Source organism: Corella eumyota, chromosome 4, assembly GCF_963082875.1.
Source record: "Corella eumyota chromosome 4, kaCorEumy4.1, whole genome shotgun sequence".
Lineage (NCBI taxonomy): Eukaryota > Metazoa > Chordata > Ascidiacea > Phlebobranchia > Corellidae > Corella > Corella eumyota.
The window spans coordinates 14,491,571-14,512,858 of NC_137493.1; positions in this window are offsets into that span (position 1 = coordinate 14,491,571).

Genomic DNA, 21,288 nt, shown 5'->3' on the forward strand with positions numbered 1-21,288 from the left:
TTAAATGTTGGCGGGGTTAATTGCACATTTGCTCTTACATCTTATAAATAAATATCTTACTATTTGTGGTGCGTAATAATTTTGTAGAATAAATTTAAATTAGTCACCACAAACAAAAATTTTTTTTTATGCGTATAACATTTTATGGCACTTCCCGATGTTGAGATCATATGTGCAGGCTCGCTCTAATCATTTGTATCTTTTAACTTTCCTGTTTTCTTTAACAGTCCCATCTATCAAATGGAAGGGGTATAAGTTATTTATCACTTTTTGTGATAAAACTTAATGCCCTATTTTATTTTTCTAGATGAAAGCTGTTTTTGCTGGACAAGTGGATAGAGAGTCTGTGGATGGATGTCTCTTTTCACTTACGGGATGGAGGAATCAGGGTCAAGGTAAGATAGGGAAGGGTGGGTAAAATGGTTAAGGGGTCGAAAGGAGGGAAGAGAAAAAGGTAGGCCGGGTGGGGTAAGAGGAAAAGGTAGGCTGTGTGGGGTAAAGGGGAAAGAGGTAGGCTGGGTGGGGTAAAGGGGAAAGAGGTAGGCTGGGTGGGGTAAGAGGAAAAGGTAGGCGGGGGTAAGAGGATAGGGTAGGCCGGAAGGAGTGAGTAAGTAAAAAACGGTGCGTAGCTGGGCAGAAATTTCGTCACAATCCCTGTGTGCCACATTCTTAATGCCAGTTTTTGATAATTGCAAGCTATGACGCTAGAAAACTTTTTTGTAAAATATTTTTCTTTCATTCAAAAGTGTAACTAAACTGCGATTTGATGCGAAAGAATTGTTTAATTTAAATGTTAACGTTAACGGTTATCAATAACTTGAGTTACATTCTATTTAATTTCACTAATTAAAGTTAACGAAGTTAATGTATTGTGTAACGAATCACTATTTAACGAAGTTACTTTTTCGGTTAATTGTGCCCACCTATATTGCTTATGGGTTTTAATTGTTATATATATATAGATTAACAATTAAAACCCATAAGCAAGGTTATCTTTAAATAAAACTCTAGTTGTAATATGGTCGCAAATCAAAATACTGCCTGTAATTTTTACGTTATTTTTTGTTTTACCGATGTTTTTAAAAGTATTTTGCTTACAACCACCAAACATATTGAACAACCAAGCGTTTTAAAAACATTTTTAAACTTTTTTTTAAACCTGGTGATTTTTATATAACTTTTTCAAAGCTATTTTTTGGTTTGCAATTTAACTTATAAGGCATGTTACCATTAAAAAGCGGTCGTGCATTTTACTGTGAATGTTTAAGATTGCTTTTGACGAAGAAAATATGTAACAAAACTAATATTAATAACGTCATGTAAAAATAAAAATATTTTTAAGGGCTAATATTTTATGTTAAATGACATATACAAAACGAATTATTTTATTTTTTCTTGTGGGTTTTATAATATTAGCGCTATTTAACACCCCCGGATGTTGGAAAAAGCATGACCTAAAGTTATTTAATTTTTGCTTTTTTTTAATGTTAAATATAACGTTAAAAATTTTTAAAATAGATAAAAAACTTTATTTGAAGTTATATATGTATAAAATAATAATACAATGCTTAAAAACCATGGATTTTTGGTGTTTATCATTTATAAAAAAATTTAATATAATTTACTATTACTTAACTAGGTCTGTTATAAAGCATAGGAACTTGAAATTTTCCATTAAGCGAGGCGCTAGTAATTTATAATTACTGCGTCTCCCCGAGAAATTCCTTTAGCACAAGATCCCTGATTTTTTAATTTTAATTAGGCTGAAAATTCGAACAGAGATGGTTTGTTACCAAATAAGGTTAATCAATGCAGTTGAATCTAGCTGTAATGTCGTATTCTTCTCAAATTAAGCGAGGGAATGTTACGTCATTATTAGTGCGTCTCTTCGAGAAATTCCTTTTGCACCCGGGTTGTTGCATCATAATCAGAAATTCTGTTGCGAGACAATGCGCATTGTTAACGCACGCGCCAACTGTTTAGTTGTTAATTAAGACGTTAATTGTTGCAAATATTAATAAAAAAGTAAATAAACATTAAGATATTATATCAAGTTATTAGTTTGTGTTGTAAGATTAACATTTCATTAATTTGTTTAGATAATTTAAGCGCTTTTTACGGTGAGCGCCGTCGTGCACGTACACACACGGCACAGTACACGTGCAAAGTCACGTGACTTAGTGTTTCGTGGCAAATTTGAATTGAAATCGGAATTCTAGTTCTTTCTAGGTGGACTTTCGAGGTGAGTAGACGTGTTTTCGTTAGTGCTTTAAAGTTAAGTTTTTTAAAGTTTATCGTTAATAGCATAAAGTGTGGCATAAGCAGTTAATAATTAAATAAAAGTATGTTAGCAAAATATTTAATTACTTTATTAAAAAAATACATAATTTTAAAATGTTAATTTTTTTTTAGAAAAGTTGGTTAAGCTTTTAAAGAACATCTTAAGCGGCGCAGTTTTCCGAACATTGCTCAAGGTTTGTAAACTTTTATTTACAAGTATACAAAATATATTTTAAATAAATTTCAAAGATCATAAATGCTTTCAATGTTGGTTTTCAGTTAATTTTTTAATTTATTTAATTAAAAAACTTATAAACATTATTAAACCTGTGTTGATGCCACAAAGTAGTTAACAGAGGTATTTAAACAATAAATATAATAAAGTTTTGGCATAAATTAAAATCTGGCACAAAAATTTAAACAAATTGACATAATTTAAAGTTATTGGCACAAACAATTTAAAAAATAATGCATATTCACAATATTTAGCACAAAAAATGACATAATTGAATAAAATTGGCACAAGGAAATAAAAAAATGGCATAACCTAAATATATTTTGGCATAAATTGACAGATCATAAATTTAAAATTACTATTAAGTAGGGTTTAGTGTCTTAAACCATTTTTCTAAACAATGTTTTTTATATAGAACAAGATCGATTATATTTGGATTATATAATTGGAGGATAAAGATAATGGCAGGAATTAAAGGAATGGAAAAAGGATGGAATTAAGGGAGAAGTTGAGTTATTAAAAAATTCAGGACCTGAAGACAGTTTGGAATGGATTGGATCATTTTGCAAACTCAAAAATACTCAAGACCTTTATTTAATAATTATACCAGGTCTGTAGGGCTGTAGGTTTTTACGTGACTATTCTCTTTTTTATTTTGTGACTAATAGTCAATTCATAAATCAAGCGCTTAAAATTTTACGGGTTAAAAGTTTTTTCCACGTGCCTATATTCTTTTTATTTTGTGACTGTTAAAAATATCATAATTTTGCGCATTAAATGTTGATAGTTGACACAGTCCCTAGTGTGTTTAGGTTTTTGTGTGATCATAATTATATTAAACGGGACTGTTTAATGGTTTTTTAGATGTTTTGGCGCATGTTATATAGAGAATATAGAATAGGTTTTTTAAAACTAGGCTTATGTGTGTATAATGTGTATTTTATGCAAAAGAAAAATTTAAAAAAATAGTCTTAGGACCTCATTTCAACTTGACGAACTTAAAAAAAAAGTCTCAGGACCTCATTCTACTAAAGGTGGGCTGTAGGACTTTAGGTCTGTAGGGCTGTAGGTTTTCACATGCCTATTTTTTTTTATATGTACTGCATAATAAAGCGCTTTAAAAGTTTTCACGGGTTAAAAGTTTGAAGTATCATGTGACTGCTTTTTATTTTATGACTGGTAAACAACTCATAATATTGCGCATTAAAAGTAGTATAGTTGACACAGTCCCAAGTGTGTTTAGGTTTATGTGTGTTTATAACTAGATTAAACGGGACTGTTTAATGGTTTTTTAGATGTTTTGCGCAAGTAAAGTATAAATAAAAAATTTAGAAAACTAGATTTTAAAAAACTAGGCCTATGTGTGGTTAATATTATTTATGTGTGTGAATTCACTGTATTTTATTCGCTCTAAACCTAAGTGTGTGTGTGGGTTAGAACCCAACGTAAAATTTATAATTTTGTGGGCGGAGCCCGATATAAAGCAATACTTAATTTTGTGGATGGAAATCCAAACTAAAAACTTCTAAATTTTGTGGATGGAAATCCAAACTAAAATAATTATAAATTTTGTGGACGAAGTCCAAAAAGCATACACCCTAAACACTAAATTAAACATGCAGAAAAAAGCACAAAAATTTCAAATTCTTTCTCTTTTATTTTTTGCAGGCTATTCTTATTTCCTTCTACCTTTAAACCTATTACTTATCTCCACGGGGGGCCTCTTAAACTGTTTGTTTTATTTCTCTACAGGGGCATTACTAACCAAATTATAATTTTTTTCAGGGAGGGGCCTTTAAAAAACTAAAACCAAACTAACCCTTTTACAGGTTTTTTTCAGGTTAGATTACCAAAAACAAATTTTAACATTCTGTTTTTTTATTTTTAGATGCTGGTTGAATATTTCGGAGACCTCGTCGATTTGTTTTTGGCCAATTTTAATTTGTTCTTTATCTTTAGAGTTCCTGTTAAAAGAAAACTTCAATCTAACCTTTTTTGTTTTTCCCACAGGGTAGATTACCACAAACAAAAACTTAAACTAACTTTGTTCTTTATTTTTAGATTCTGGTTGATGAGCAAAACTATTGAGTTTGTATAAAACCTTTTTCGTAAAACATCACCATCACCAACACAAAACAAATATGTAACTTTACCTTAAATTAAATCAAACACTTCTCATAACACGATCAAATAGTTAGAACAACACTTTAAATATTTGTAAGCAAATTTCTAATCCATTTTATTTTATAGAAAAAAAAGATCAGAGCATACATCCACTATTACCATTGTTACCAAAGGGGTCAACCATTTGGCTTTTTAGAGGGGCCAAGCGATCGTTTTTTCTGAAGGGTCAGTCAGAAGGGGTTATGCAGCCGACCCTTTTATTAGAGGATTCAATATTCTTATGTACTGATCAATAATAAACTGTACAAACCGACATGGACATTTAACTGTGTAAAAGTTTACACTGTATAAACAAAACTGCTGTATTAAAAACTGGACATTAATTTTCAAAAATACAGCCAATATGTTATTTATTTTTCTATAATTTTGTACTTTAAATTTACTACTCCTTTTTTATACATAAAAACCAATTTTTTCACAAAGTAGTTGTACTACTAAACATGTAATCTGTATTGCAATATTCTTTAGACTTCTAATTTATTTTATTACTTCAATTTTTATACTGTATTTATGTTTAATTATTTTGATTTTTTATTCAATGTGTTGTATTTTTATATTTTTTTCAATTTTGCTTTTTTATCTATTTAATGTATTGTTATTTTTATTCTATAGTAACTGAATTTATTGACCATTTTTTCATTGTAAATTATACATATTTTTACTCTATGATATCGTGTGTAATACAATTGTGTTTTACTTTGTACTTTCTTTATTCTTGCAATGTCAAAATACAAATGAAATAAAGGGTTTTTATTTTTACACTCTGACCATCCAATTCTGCCATGAATATCTTTTAAAAACTGGCCCAATAACATTAAAAAGAACTTAAATAACTTAGAATTTGTCCAATTAACATGAAAAATAATTTTTTGTTGCCCGAAACATAGAAAATAACTTATAAATTTGTCCAATTATCATGAAAAATCACTTATATTGGCCTGAGACATAGAAAATAACTTAATTTTTGTCCAATTAAAATGAAATATAACTTCAAAAATGGTCCGAAACAAAGAAAATAACTTAAAATTTGTCCAATTAACATGATAAATAATTCAAAATTTGCCCAAAACATGAAAAATAACTTAATTTTTGCACAATTAACATAAAAATAACTTCAAATTGGCATAAAACATAAAAAATAACTCTATTTTTGCCCAACTAACATGGAAAATAACTTAAAATTGGCCAGAAATATAGAATATAACTTAATTTTTGTCCAATTAGCATTAAATTAATTTAAAATTGGCCCGAACATAGAAAATAACCTGATTTTTGTCCAATTAACATTAAAAATTACCTAAAATTGAATCGAAACATGAAAAATAACTTGATAATTTTCAAATTAGCATTAAAAATAACACAAAACTAGTCCTAAAGTCATGGAAATATTTTAAAATTGACCCAATACTCATTAAATACTCTGCCAAATATAGTCTCTCATAATAGTTATTTATACCCAGTTAATATATTGAATTAACAAGTATTTATTTATGCCAAAAGCATATACAAATTAATACATAATACCCAAAAGTGGGTCTAAATAAAAATATATTTAAAATGGTAAAAGATTCCAAAAGGAAAAATGTTTAGAAAAATTAAACAATAATTGTAGCACACATTTTTAAAATATCAAAGAATATTAAGCCCCCAGCAGTTTATTAATTACAATTTTAAAAGTCTGAGAAGTGTATTGTTTATACATTATTTAAGCCAGTGCGGTTTTAATAATAAAATTAAAATTCAATTTAAAAATTTTACCTTTTTTTTTGCATTTTTTTTGGCTTATGTAATATGTAACTAATTTTTTTATCTAGTATGTTAGTTAAGCAAGTGCGCGTTCAATAACATGTTTAATTTTAATTTTTAAAACATAGCACCAATTTGTTAGTTGTGTCATAACTTTATTAATAATTAATATTTTTTCAAAATTTTGCTGGTAATACGTTATTTAAGCCAGTGCAGTTTTAATAATAACATTAAAATTCAATTTAAAAATTTTACCCTTTTTTTATTTTTTTATGGTATATGTAATATGGAACTAATATAGGGTCAAGTGGGGTCATAATAGGCAAATAAAAAAGTGATATAACTTTTGTTTTACAATATTTTTTAACGAATTTCTTTATCTAGTATGTTAGTTAAGCAATTGCCCATATAAAAATGTGTTTAATTTTGATTTTTGAAATATAGCACGAACTAAATATGAGACATAACTTTATTATGATTCGAAGTCTTAGATTTCTTATCAATTGCTTGTTTAATTATTATAATTTATGGATCGTTATTAGGTTTTTAAATTTTGCTCAGTTTATATTATAATATTAATAACTTAAAAATGGCTTAAAAAAATAATTTTTGTTTGTTTACCATATTTTAAATCTTGTTTGTTCATTAAAATTAAAGTTCGTGATATTTTAGGACAATGATATTTGCATATAAATTTTTTGAAAAAAAAATAAAAAATCTTAAATCGAAAAATAATTGTTTTGCTTAAACTGCACAGGTCCAATTAACGTGTTTACAAAATATTTTTTTTAAATAATAATATTCAAAAAAGTTATGACACTTTTATTAAGAATTGATGAAATTTCAAAACTTAAAATTTTATATTTTATTTAAATTTTTTGAAAAAAATAAAATATTTCAAATTGAAAAAAAATTGCTCTGCTAGAACTGCACAGCCAATTAACGTGTTTACAAAATATTTTTTAAAAATATTAATATTCATAAAAATTTTGACCCTTTTATTAAAAATTGATGAAATCTCAAAACCTAAAATTTTGTATTTTATTAGACGCGCATTGGCCTAACTAACATTCAAGATAAAACATTTCGCGAAAATTTTTAGTAAAACAAAAGTTTGAGGTAATTTTTATTTTGGGTTTAATTAGGTCACGTGATATTTTTGGCCAATGATATTGCATACAAATTTTTTGAAAAAAAATAAAAAATTTTAAATCGAAAAATAATTGTTGTGTTAAAACCGCACAGGTCCGATTACCGTGTTTACATAATATTTTTCAAAAATATTAATATTCATAAAAGTTATGATACTTTTATTAAAAATTTATGAAATCTCAAGACCTAAAATTTTGTATTTTATTAGACGCGCATTGGCCTAACTAACATTCAAGATAAAACATTTCGCGAAAATTTTCAGTAAAACAAAAGTTTGAGGTAATTTTTTTTTTGGTTATCATTAAGTCACGTGATATTTTTGGCCAATGATATTGCATACAAATTTAAAAAAAAATAAATAAAAAATTTTAAATCGAAAAATAATTGTTGTGTTAGAACCGCACAGGTTCAATTACCGTGTTTACAAAATATTTTTCGAAAATATTAATATTCATGAAAGTTATGAAACTTTTATAAAAAATTTATGAAATCTCAAAACCTAAAATTTTGTATTTTATTACACGCGCATTGGCCTAACTAACATTCAAGATAAAACATTTCGCGAAAATTTTCAGTAAAACAAAAGTTTGAGGTAATTTTTATTTTTGTTTTCATTAGATCACGTGATATTTTTGCCCAATGATATTGCATACAAATTTTTTGAAAAAAAATAAAAAATTTTAAATCGAAAAATAATTGTTGTGTTAGAACCGCACAGGTCTGATTACCGTGTTTACATAATATTTTTCAAAAATATTAATATTCATAAAAGTAATGATACTTTTATTAAAAATTTATGAAATCTCAAAACCTAAAATTTTGTATTTTATTAGACGCGCATTGGCCTAACTAACATTCAAGATAAAACATTTTGCGAGAATTTTCAGTAAAACAAAAGTTTGAGGTAATTTTTATTTTGGGTTTAATTAGGTCACATGATATTTTTGGCCAATGATACTGCATACAAATTTTTTGAAAAAAAATAAAAAATTTTAAATCGAAAAATAATTGTTGTGTTAGAACCGCACAGGTCCAATTACCGTGTTTACAAAATATTTTTTGAAAATATTAATATTCATAAAAGTTATGAAACTTTTATTAAAAATTTATGAAATCTCAAAATCTGAAATTTTATATTTAATTAAGCGCGCATTGGCCTAACTAACATTCAAGATAAAACATTTTGCAAAAATTTTGAGTAGAACAAAAGTTTGAGATAATTTTTATTTTGGGTTTAATTAGGTCACGTGATATTTTTGGCCAATGATATTGCATACAAATTTTTTGAAAAAAAATAAAAAATTTTAAATCGAAAAATAATTGTTGTGTTAGAACCGCACAGGTCCAATTACCGTGTTTACAAAATATTTTACAAAAATATTAATATTCATAAAAGTTATGAAACTTATATTAAAAATTTATGAAATCTCAAAACCTAAAATTTTGTATTTTATTACACGCGCATTGGCCTAACTAACATTCAAGATAAAACATTTCGCAAAAATTTTCAGTAAAACAAAAGTTTGAGGTAATTTTTATTTTGGGTTTAATTAGGTCACGTGATATTTTTGCCCAATGATATTGCATACAAATTTTTTGAAAAAAAATAAAAAATTTTAAATCGAAAAATAATTGTTTTGTTAGAACCGCACAGGTCCAATTACCGTGTTTACGAAATACTTTTCAAAATTATTAATATTCATAAAAGTTATGAAACATTTATTAAAAATTTATGAAATCTCGAAACCTAAAATTTTGTATTTTATTACACGCGCATTGGCCTAACTAACATTCAAGATAAAACATTTCGCGAAAATTTACAGTAAAACAAAAGTTTGAGGTAGTTTTTATTTTGGGTTTAATTAGGTCACGTGTTATTTTTGGCCAATGATATTGCATACAAATTTTAAAAAAAAAATAAAAAAATTTAAATCGAAAAATAATTGTTGTGTTAGAACCGCACGGATCCAATTACCGTGTTTACAAAATATTTTTCGAAAATATTAATATTCATGAAAGTTATGTTTATTATACGCGCATCGGCCTAACTAACATTCAAGATAAAACATTTCGCGAAAATTTTCAGTAAAACAAAAGTTTGAGGTAATTTTTATTTTGGTTTTCATTAGGTCACGTGATATTTTTGGCCAATAATATTGCATACAAATTTTTTGAAAGTAAATAAAATATTTTAAATCGAAAAATAATTGTTGTGTTAGAACCGCACAGGTCCAATTACCGTGTTTACATAATATTTTTCAAAAATATTAATATTCATAAAAGTTATGAAACATTTATTAAAAATTTATGAAATCTCGAAACCTAAAATTTTGTATTTTATTACACGCGCATTGGCCTAACTAACATTCAAGATAAAACATTTCGCGAAAATTTTCAGTAAAACAAAAGTTTGAGGTAATTTTTATTTTGGGTTTAATTAGGTCACGTGATATTTTTGGCCAATGATATTGCATACAAATTTTAAAAAAAAAATAAAAAAATTTAAATCGAAAAATAATTGTTGTGTTAGAACCGCACGGATCCAATTACCGTGTTTACAAAATATTTTTCGAAAATATTAATATTCATGAAAGTTATGAAACTTTTATTAAAAATTTATGAAATCTCAAAACCTAAAATTTTGTATTTTATTACACGCGCATCGGCCTAACTAACATTCAAGATAAAACATTTCCCGAAAATTTTCAGTAAAACAAAAGTTTGAGGTAATTTTTATTTTGGGTTTAATTAGCTCACGTGATATTTTTGGCCAATGATATTGCATACAAATTTTTTGAAAAAAAATAAAAATTTTTAAATTGAAAAATAATTGTTGTGTTAGAACCGCACAGGTCCAATTACCGTGTTTACAAAATATTTTTCAAAAATATTAATATTCATAAAAGTTATGAAACTTTTATTAAAAATTTATGAAATCTCAAAACCTAAAATTTTGTATTTTATTACACGCGCATTGGCCTAACTAACATTCAAGATAAAACATTTCGCAAAAATTTTCAGTAAAACAACAATTTGAGGTAATTTTTATTTTGGGTTTAATTAGGTCACGTGATATTTTTGGCCAATGATATTGCATTCAAGTTTTTTGAAAAAAAAAAAAAAATTTTAAATCGAAAAAGAATTGTTGTGTTAGAACCGCACAGGTCCGATTACCGTGTTTACATAATATTTTTTAGAGAATATTAATATTCACAAAAGTTATGAAACTTTTATTAAAAATTTATGAAATTTCAAAACCTAAAATTTTGTATTTTATTAGACGCGCATTGGCCTAACTAACATTCAAGATAAAACATTTCGCAAAATTTTTCAGTAAAACAAAAGTTTGAGAAAATTTTTATTTTGGGTTTAATTAGGTCACGTGATATTTTTGGCCAATGATATTGCATACAAATTTAAAAAAAAAAATAAAAACTTTTAAATTGAAAAATAATTGTTGTGTTAGAACCGCACATGTCCAATTACCGTGTTTACAAAATATTTTTCAAAAATATTAATATTCATAAAAGTTATGAAACTTTTATTAAAAATTTATGAAATCTTAAAACCTAAAATTTTGTATTTTATTACACGCGCATTGGCCTAACTAACATTCAAGATAAAACATTTCGCGAAAATTTTCAGTAAAACAAAGGTTGAGGTAATTTTTATTTTGGGTTTAATTAGGTCACGTGATATTTTTGGCCAATGATATTGCATACAAATTTTTTGAAAAAAAATTAAAAATTTTAAATCGAAAAATAATTGTTGTGTTAGAACCGCACAGGTCCAATTACCGTGTTTACGAAATATTTTTCAAAAATATTAATATTCATAAAAGTTATGAAACTTTTATTAAAAATTTATGAAATCTCGAAACCTAAAATTTTGTATTTTATTACACGCGCATTGGCCTAACTAACATTCAAGATAAAATATTTCGCGAAAATTTTCAGTAAAACAAAAGTTTGAGGTAATTTTTATTTTGGGTTTAATTAGGTCACGTGATATTTTTGGCCAATGATATTGCATACAAATTTTTTGAAAAAAATAAAAACTTTTAAATTGAAAAATAATTGTTGTGTTAGAACCGCACAGGTCCAATTACCGTGTTTACAAAGTATTTTTCAAAAATATTAATATTCATAAAAGTTATGAAACTTTTATTAAAAATTTATGAAATCTCAAAATCTAAAATTTTGTATTTTATTACACGCGCATTGGCCTAACTAACATTCAAGATAAAACATTTCGCGAAAATTTTCAGTAAAACAAAAGTTTGAAGTAATTTTTATTTTGGTTTTCATTAGGTCATGCGAAATATATATTTTTGTGATATTTTTTTTTGTGTTATTTTTGGCCAATCATATTGCATACAAATTTAAAAAAATAAAATAAAAACTTTAAATCAAAAAATAATTGTTGTGTTAGAACCGCACAGGTCCAATTACCGTGTTTACAAAATATTTTTCGAAAATATTAATATTCATAAAAGTTATGATACTATTATTAAAAATTTATGAAATCTCAAAACCTAAAATTTTGTATTTTATTACACGCGCATTGGCCTAACTAACATTCAAGATAAAACATTTCGCGAAAATTTTCAGTAAAACAAAAGTTTGAGGTAATTTTTATTTTGGGTTTAATTAGGTCACGTGATATTTTTGGCCAATGAGATTGCATACAAATTTTTTGAAAAAAAATAAAAAATTTTAAATCAAAAAATAATTGTTGTGTTAGAACCGCACAGGTCCAATTACCGTGTTTACAAAATATTTTACGAAAATATTAATATTCATAAAAGTTATGAAACTTTTATTAAAAATTTATGAAATCTCAAAACCTAAAATTTTGTATTTTATTACACGCGCATTGGCCTAACTAACATTCAAGATAAAACATTTCGCAAAAATTTTCAGTAAAACAACAATTTGAGGTAATTTTTATTTTGGGTTTAATTAGGTCACGTGATATTTGTGGCCAATGATATTGCATTCAAGTTTTTTGAAAAAAAAAAAAAAATTTTAAATCGAAAAATAATTGTTGTGTTAGAACCGCACAGGTCCGATTACCGTGTTTACATAATATTTTTTAGAGAATATTAATATTCACAAAAGTTATGAAACTTTTATTAAAAATTTATGAAATTTCAAAACCTAAAATTTTGTATTTTATTAGACGCGCATTGGCCTAACTAACATTCAAGATAAAACATTTCGCAAAATTTTTCAGTAAAACAAAAGTTTGAGAAAATTTTTATTTTGGGTTTAATTAGGTCACGTGATATTTTTGGCCAATGATATTGCATACAAATTTTAAAAAAAAAATAAAAACTTTTAAATTGAAAAATAATTGTTGTGTTAGAACCGCACATGTCCAATTACCGTGTTTACAAAATTTTTTTCAAAAATATTAATATTCATAAAAGTTATGAAACTTTTATTAAAAATTTATGAAATCTCAAAACCTAAAATTTTGTATTTTATTACACGCGCATTGGCCTAACTAACATTCAAGATAAAACATTTCCCGAAAATTTTCAGTAAAACAAAGGTTGAGGTAATTTTTATTTTGGGTTTAATTAGGTCACGTGATATTTTTGGCCAATGATATTGCATACAAATTTTTTGAAAAAAGATTAAAAATTTTAAATCGAAAAATAATTTTTGTGTTAGAACCGCACAGGTCCAATTACCGTGTTTACGAAATATTTTTCAAAAATATTAATATTCATAAAAGTTATGAAACTTTTATTAAAAATTTATGAAATCTCGAAACCTAAAATTTTGTATTTTATTACACGCGCATTGGCCTAACTAACATTCAAGATAAAATATTTCGCGAAAATTTTCAGTAAAACAAAAGTTTGAGGTAATTTTTATTTTGGGTTTAATTAGGTCACGTGATATTTTTGGCCAATGATATTGCATACAAATTTTTTGAAAAAAAATTAAAAATTTTAAATCGAAAAATAATTGTTGTGTTAGAACCGCACAGGTCCAATTACCGTGTTTACAAAATATTTTTCAAAAATATTAATATTCATAAAAGTTATGAAACTTTTATTAAAAATTCATGAAATCTCAAAACCTAAAATTTTGTATTTTATTCGACGCGCATTGGCCTAACTAACATTCAAGATAAAACTTTTCGCGAAAATTTTCAGTAAAACAAAAGTTTGAGGTAATTTTTATTTTGGGTTTAATTAGGTCATAAGGTCGCGCAAACAATTCAATGTACGCGAAATAAAAAAATGTTTTTTGTTCTTTTAATTATTTTCAAAAATTTCTTTATCTTGAGCATTAGTTATATCAAAACAGTTCTAAAAAAATTTAAAAATCAATGTAATAAATTTGTCATACTTCTCGGAAATACTAATGTTTGCTAAAAATTTTTGCAAGCACGGCTGTTAGAACAGTGCCGTTTTATTGGTATAGTTATCTTTTGATTTAAAAAAAAAAAAATTTTTAAAACTTTTTTACTAGTGTGCTTTTGATTATTTTGAGAAGTCTAAGTTGGAAACCAAAACTCGGAACTCAGTACTGAGAGTTGTGGGCCTTTCGCACTGAGCTAACTGCCACGACCTTACAATGATGCAAAATTGTATACATAGCTTAAGTAAGCACTTGTAATAATAAAAAAACTAGATTTATTTGATAAATAAAATATGGTTCAAAATATTTGATTATTTTAACATAAATTTTTATAAATAAAAAACGATATGCATAAACATTAACTAAGAATATTACAAACCTTTGATTTTTAATAAACAAACAAGCATTTATATATATAATACAAACAAAAACTAATATTTAACCCAGTTTTAAGTTGATGATATTAGGATATAAATTATAGTAAATTTTAAATTCTTAAAATTGATTTTTATTAAATAAACAAGCATTTAAATATGATAAATAAACGAAAATTATTTTTCTAATTTGTTTTTTAATTACTTATATTATAAAATACATCATACCAAATTTTTAATGCTTAATGTCGAACTTTAATTTTTAATGAACAAACCAGCATTTAAATATAAAAAACAAACAAGAATTATTTTTTAATTTATTTTCGAATTATAAATATTATAAGACAAAACCGACCAAAATTTAAAAACCTAATAACAATCTTTAAATTTAGATAAACAAACACCTATTAATTAGTAATTAGTGACAAAAATTAAATTCGTTTTTGAGTTACTAATATCATGCTATACAATTGACAAAAATTTATTTTTTTTTCAAAAATTAAAAATTTTAAATCGAAAAATAATTGTTGTGTTAGAACTGCACAGGTCCAATTACCGTGTTTACAAAATATTTTTCAAAAATATTAATATTCATAAAAGTTATGAAACTTTTATTAAAAATTTTTGAAATCTCAAAACCTAAAATTTTGTATTTTATTACACGCGCATTGGCCTAACTAACATTCAAGATAAAACATTTCGCGAAAATTTTCAGTAAAACAAAAGTTTGAGGTAATTTTTATTTTGGGTTTAATTAGGTCACGTGATATTTTTGCCCAATGATATTGCATACAAATTTTTTAAAAAAAAATAAAAAATTTTAAATCGAAAAATAATTGTTGTGTTAGAACCGCACAGGTCCAATTACCGTGTTTACAAAATATTTTTCGAAAATATTAATATTCATAAAAATTATGAAACTTTTATTAAAAATTTATGAAATCTCAAAACCTAAAATTTTGTATTTTATTACACGCGCATTGGCCTAACTAACAACCAAGATAAAACATTTCGCGAAAGTTTTCAGTAAAACAAAAGTTTGCGGTAATTTTTATTTTGGGTTTAATTAGGTCACGTGATATATTTGGCCAATGATATTGCATACAAATTTTTTTTTTTTAAATAAAAAATTTTAAATCGAAAAATAATTGTTGTGTTAGAACCGCACAGGTCCGATTACCGTGTTTACATAATATTTTTTAGAGAATATTAATATTCATAAAAGTTATGATACTTTTATTAAAAATTTATGAAATCTCAAAACCTAAAATTTTGTATTTTATTACACGCGCATTGGCCTAACTAACAACCAAGATAAAACATTTCGCGAAAATTTTCAGTAAAACAAAAGTTTGCGGTAATTTTTATTTTGGGTTTAATTAGGTCAAAAGGTCGCGCGAACAATTCAATGTACGCGAAATAAAAAAAAAAATTTTTTGTTCTTTTAATTATTTTCAAAATTTCTTTATCTTGAGCATTAGTTATATCAAAACAGTTCTAAAAAAATTTAAAAATCAATGTAATAAATTTGTCATAACTCTCGGAAATATTAATGTTTGCTAAAAATTTTTGCAAGCACTGCTGTTAAAACAATGCCGTTTTATTGGTATAGTTATCTTTTAATTTAAAAAAAAAAAAAAAAATTTTTAATCTTTTTTACTAGTGTGCTAGGTCACGTGATCATAGGACCGTCCCTATGTACGCAAAATACAAAAAATTGGTTAGTTGCTTATTTTGAGGAGTCTAAGCTGGGAACCAAACCTCGGAACTCAGTACTGAGAGTTGTGGGCCTTTCGCACTGAGCTAACTGCCACGACCATTCAATGATACAAAATTGTATACATAGCTTAAGTAAGCACTTGTAATAATAAAAAACTAGATTTATTTGATAAATAAAATATGGTTCAAAATATTTGATTATTTTTAACATAAATTTTTATAAATAAAAAAAGATATGCATAAACATTAACTAAGAATATTACAAACCTTTGATTTTTAATAAACAAACAAGCATTTATATATATAATTTAAACAAAAACTAATATTTAACCCAGTTTTAAGTTGGTGATATTAGGTTATAAATTATAGTAAATTTTAAATTCTTAAAATTGATTTTTATTAAATAAACAAGCATTTAAATATGATAAATAAACGAAAATTATTTTTCTAATATGTTTTTTAATTACTTATATTATAAAATACATCATACCAAATTTTTAATGCTTAATGTCGAACTTTAATTTTTAATGAACAAACCAGCATTTAAATATAAAAAACAAACAAGAATTATTTTTTAATTTATTTTCGAATTATAAATATTATAAGATAAAACCGACAAAAATTTAAAAACCTAATAACAATCTTTAAATTTAAATAAACAAACACCTATTAATTAGTAATTAGTGACAAAAATTAAATTCGTTTTTGAGTTACTAATATCACGATATACAATTAACAAAAATTTAAAAAATTAATAACAACCTTTAAATTTTAATAAACAAACACCTATTATTAAGTAATTAGTGATAAAAATTAAAATTTTAATTTATTTTTGAGTTAGTAATATCATAATATACAATTGACCAAGATTTAAAAAATTAATAACAACCTTTAAATTTTAATAAACAAACACCTATTAATTAGTAATTGGTGATAATTAAATGTCGTAAATAGGAGGTTTGCGATTCGTTGGGATATTAACAAACATACTAAAAATTTGGAACTTTTAGTTTTAAAGAACAAAAGTTATCGTCTTTCCAAATTCTGACTAGAAAGAATAAAAACAATAAATACACTGACAATAACAATATGTTTCGAAATCTAAGATTTCGAACCATAATAAATACACTGACAATAACAATATGTTTCGAAATCTAAGATTTCGAACCATAATAAATACACTGACAATAACAATATGTTTCGAAATCTAAGATTTCGAACCATAAAAATACATTTTACTTGAAAATAAAAAATAATTAACATATAATACAGTCTTATAATCAAAATAACAGAATAATTACATAAAAAGTACAAAAAATATTGCATTTCATTAGACATGGTTATTGGTACAACAACTTTGAGATAAAAAATAAGTTAATTTGACGTACAAAATCTATAGAAAAACAAATTACATAAAAAGTATGCAAAAATTACAGTTTATATAAACATATGTCCAATTTTAAACTTCTATACAGTTAATGTCTTTGTCCGTTTGTACAGTTAATTTGGATCTGTACATTAGATTGTTTAAAATCCTTTGTAAAATGGTTATTAGACCCTTGACAAAAAAACCTGGAACCTCAGAAAACAAGAACTAGCCCCTAAGAATGGGTGATTGGATGTCCCCCAGAAAAAGCGTAGTAGCGGTTCTTTTAGAAAATGTTGTATGTATGCTTTGATCTTTTTTCCTATAAAATAATAAAGTTTAGTATATTGCATACAAATATTTAAGTGTGGTTGTAATTATTTGATTGTGTTAACTGTTTAGGCTGCACGTGTTAACTAATTAAATTTTGCACCCGAGACCTCGTGGTAGAGAAATTTTCGAGGAGGCGCACTAATAATGACGTCACGTTTCTTGCGCCTCGATTAGTGGAAGATTTTAGGTTTTTATGCTAAAGCAATAGTAAATTATATTATTCCCTTTTCTTAATTTTAATAAATCAAAATCCAATGCTTGTTAGTGTCCAAACACATTTTTATTATTATTTTATAAATATAAAGCTCAAAATAAGTTTTTTTTTTTAATAAATATTCAACAACAAAAAATAGCAAAAATAAATAAACTAAATTTCATGCCTGTTCCAAAAAGTCCTAAACGTCTGTAGAGAAGGCACGGCCGCTTTTTAATGGTAACCTGGTAATTATGTTAAAACTGCAATCCTAAAAAGGTAGTTATAATTCTTTAACAAGTTGTGAATTACATAATACGTACGTAGTTTATTAAAATAATAATTATTAAAACTTGGTTAAAAATTGTACAAATATTTTTAATTGTATAAATATTGTTTTTTTTAGTATATTTTAACAATATTATTATTTAATTATTCTTAATACTTTGGTACTATAAATTTATGATTAGGTTTTGGGTTTGTTACACTATAAGTTTATTTTCAAAAGCATCACCTATAGTTACTTTACCTATTTTTTGTCCAATTTTAGTGTTTTTTGAAATTATTTAAAACTGCGTCCGTTTTGGACTTGACTTTATCCAATCTTTAAGCTGTAAAGTTAAATAATTATTATTTAGTGATTTAAATACGATTTTTTGCAACAATTTCAATCAGTTTTCTATAAAATTACAAATTTTAGCAAAATTTATTTTTATTTAATACACAAAAAATATATGTTATCAATTTAAAAAGGAGCATTTTATTAATATCTTTATATTTTTAATCAAGGTCGTATAAACAACAGCAACGTAACTGGGCATAGTTAACGCGCTTGCAATACTTGCCCAAAGCTAATACGTAAGCTAGTAGAAAACAAATTTGTTATAAACAACTTTAGTTTGTTTTGTAAAAATTTCTTATTCATATGTTAATTAAATATAAACGATTTAAACATTATACCAAAAAGTTTATAATTTACTTACTACTTTATATATTTTATATTATTTTGGATTTTATTTATTAATGCACAAAAATAAAACCTAAATTTACAAGCGTGTTTGTATCTTAAAAATAAAACCTAAATTTACAAGCGTGTTTGTACAAAAATAAAACCTAAATTTACAAGCGTGTTTGTATCTTGATTTATGTTTCATTTGATATTAATAACTCGGTTTCGTTGATTTTAATTCGTATGGCCTTCAAAAAAAATTGTAAATTTGCTTCACTTTTACCTATAAGCTTCGTATGTAAATATGTTTTTGTTGTTGTGTACATTTTTCTTAAAAAAAAAACTATTGTAGCGTGATCACCCATTAATAGTTATCCTCATTAACGTTATTTATGCTAAATGTTATTAAAATAAATATTATTCTTTAATAATGTATATTGCTTAGAACACGTAAAATTGTTCAAAATTAAATAATTTTTGTAAATTAACAATCAAAATTAATTTAATTAATTTATAACAAAAGATTTAAATAATTTATTTTTATGTAAAAAATTGAAAATTTATTTAATTTTTTTATTTTCATATCTGTTTTTTTTTTTTAATTTATTTAAATAATTTATTTTTATATAATAAATTAGATATTGTAAAAAAAAATCAGTCATAAGACAAACAAAAAGAAACATGTTATCAACCCAATACTACTTGTTGTACATGTTTTAAACAACCTGTTTATTAGAATTAGAACCTAATTTGTGTACTTATATACTTTAATAAAAGCAAGTGCTATAAAAAATCAAATTTTTCATTACCTATGACGTCATGTAGTTTATGACGTTAGAGGTCAACATAATATTAAGTTGGTTACATTGAATTTCAATTTCGATATTGTATATTCTATTGACTATTTAGTCTAGACGTTGGTTATGTTTTTAATATAAACATGAGAATAATAAATATGGGTGTTTTGGTAATAACGTGAACAATTTAGTTTTTAGGCCAATCTTAAATCTCAAAATAATCTAGAATGTTCATTAAGCTTGTTCAGTAAGGCCTTGATTGACTAACACTGAAAATTATTTATTCAATTGTCCACGTTTCATAATTGAGTTCGACCCCTTTCTAGATTAGATTGAGAACGTAAAATTAAATATATTGATTTGTAAAAATACAGGAGTATGTAAAATGGGATTACAAATCACCTTTTATGAAGGCTGTGGTTAGTAATACGAATCTTTATATTATTTTAAAAATACTACGCAAAATTTTAAAACAACCGCAGAAGCTCTAAAAACCGCAGTTAGTATTTAGATTTAATTCTATTAGTATTTAGGTAATTAACATGTTAGGGTTTCAGTGTCCCAAATGAATTGATTTGAATAGGTTAATTGAAATGTCAAAAGGACGAAAGCGATAAAGAATATGAATCGTATTTTGTTTTACTAGGAAATGTTATTTATATAACATTCAATAAAAAAAAGTAGAGAGAAAATAATTGGAAAAATTATATGTTTAAAGATCTATCCTGACGCTTTAACTTAGACAGAAAAAAACATTTGTATAATAAATATATATACAAGTTTATCCAGTTAGAACAGATAAATTTTACATATATACAGGTTAATAACATAATATATATTGTTGTGTTTACATCTTGGAATACTAATATAAGGTTAACATTAGATGAATATTTTATGTATCATGAATATTTTAAATAGTATAAAAATAAAAATGACATGTTATTAAAACTTATGCATATTACGTTTCGCAGAACTAATTTACAAAAAAAACTGCAAGTAAGCATTCTTATAAATAATTAATCATGGCTTCGAATACCTATAAACTTCGCAGTTCCTATAACGGAACTAGTCTAAATATTCAAACTAACAAAACAAATTGGCGGGAAGGAATAAGGTACGCAAGAAGAAAGCCAAATATCAGTAAGAATTTTTTTTTAATTTCTAATTTTTTTATGTGTTTTTGGAAAAGATTTTAACTAACTATTTGTATTAAATAATTTTTTTTTAATATATTTTTATTTTAATTTGTATTTCTTAATTTTTATGTTGAACAATTATAAATTTTTGCTATTAATTAAAGAATAAAATAATAAAAACTATTAAAAATTTAAAATAAACAGAAATTTAAAAATCGAAAAAAACGAAATACTGTAATTATTTCCTATTACAACAACAATTGATAGTGACGTCATAATCCCAAAAATGACGTCACTCACCCGAATGGCGGTATCTTAAGCCGCCACTTGCTTTGAAAGGCACTTTGAAAGCTGGCAATCGCGCGAGTTTTAAATTGTAATGACGTAGGTATGAGTAATTGACACACGCATACAAGCATGTAATGTAAATCAAACAGGGTGCGGTCA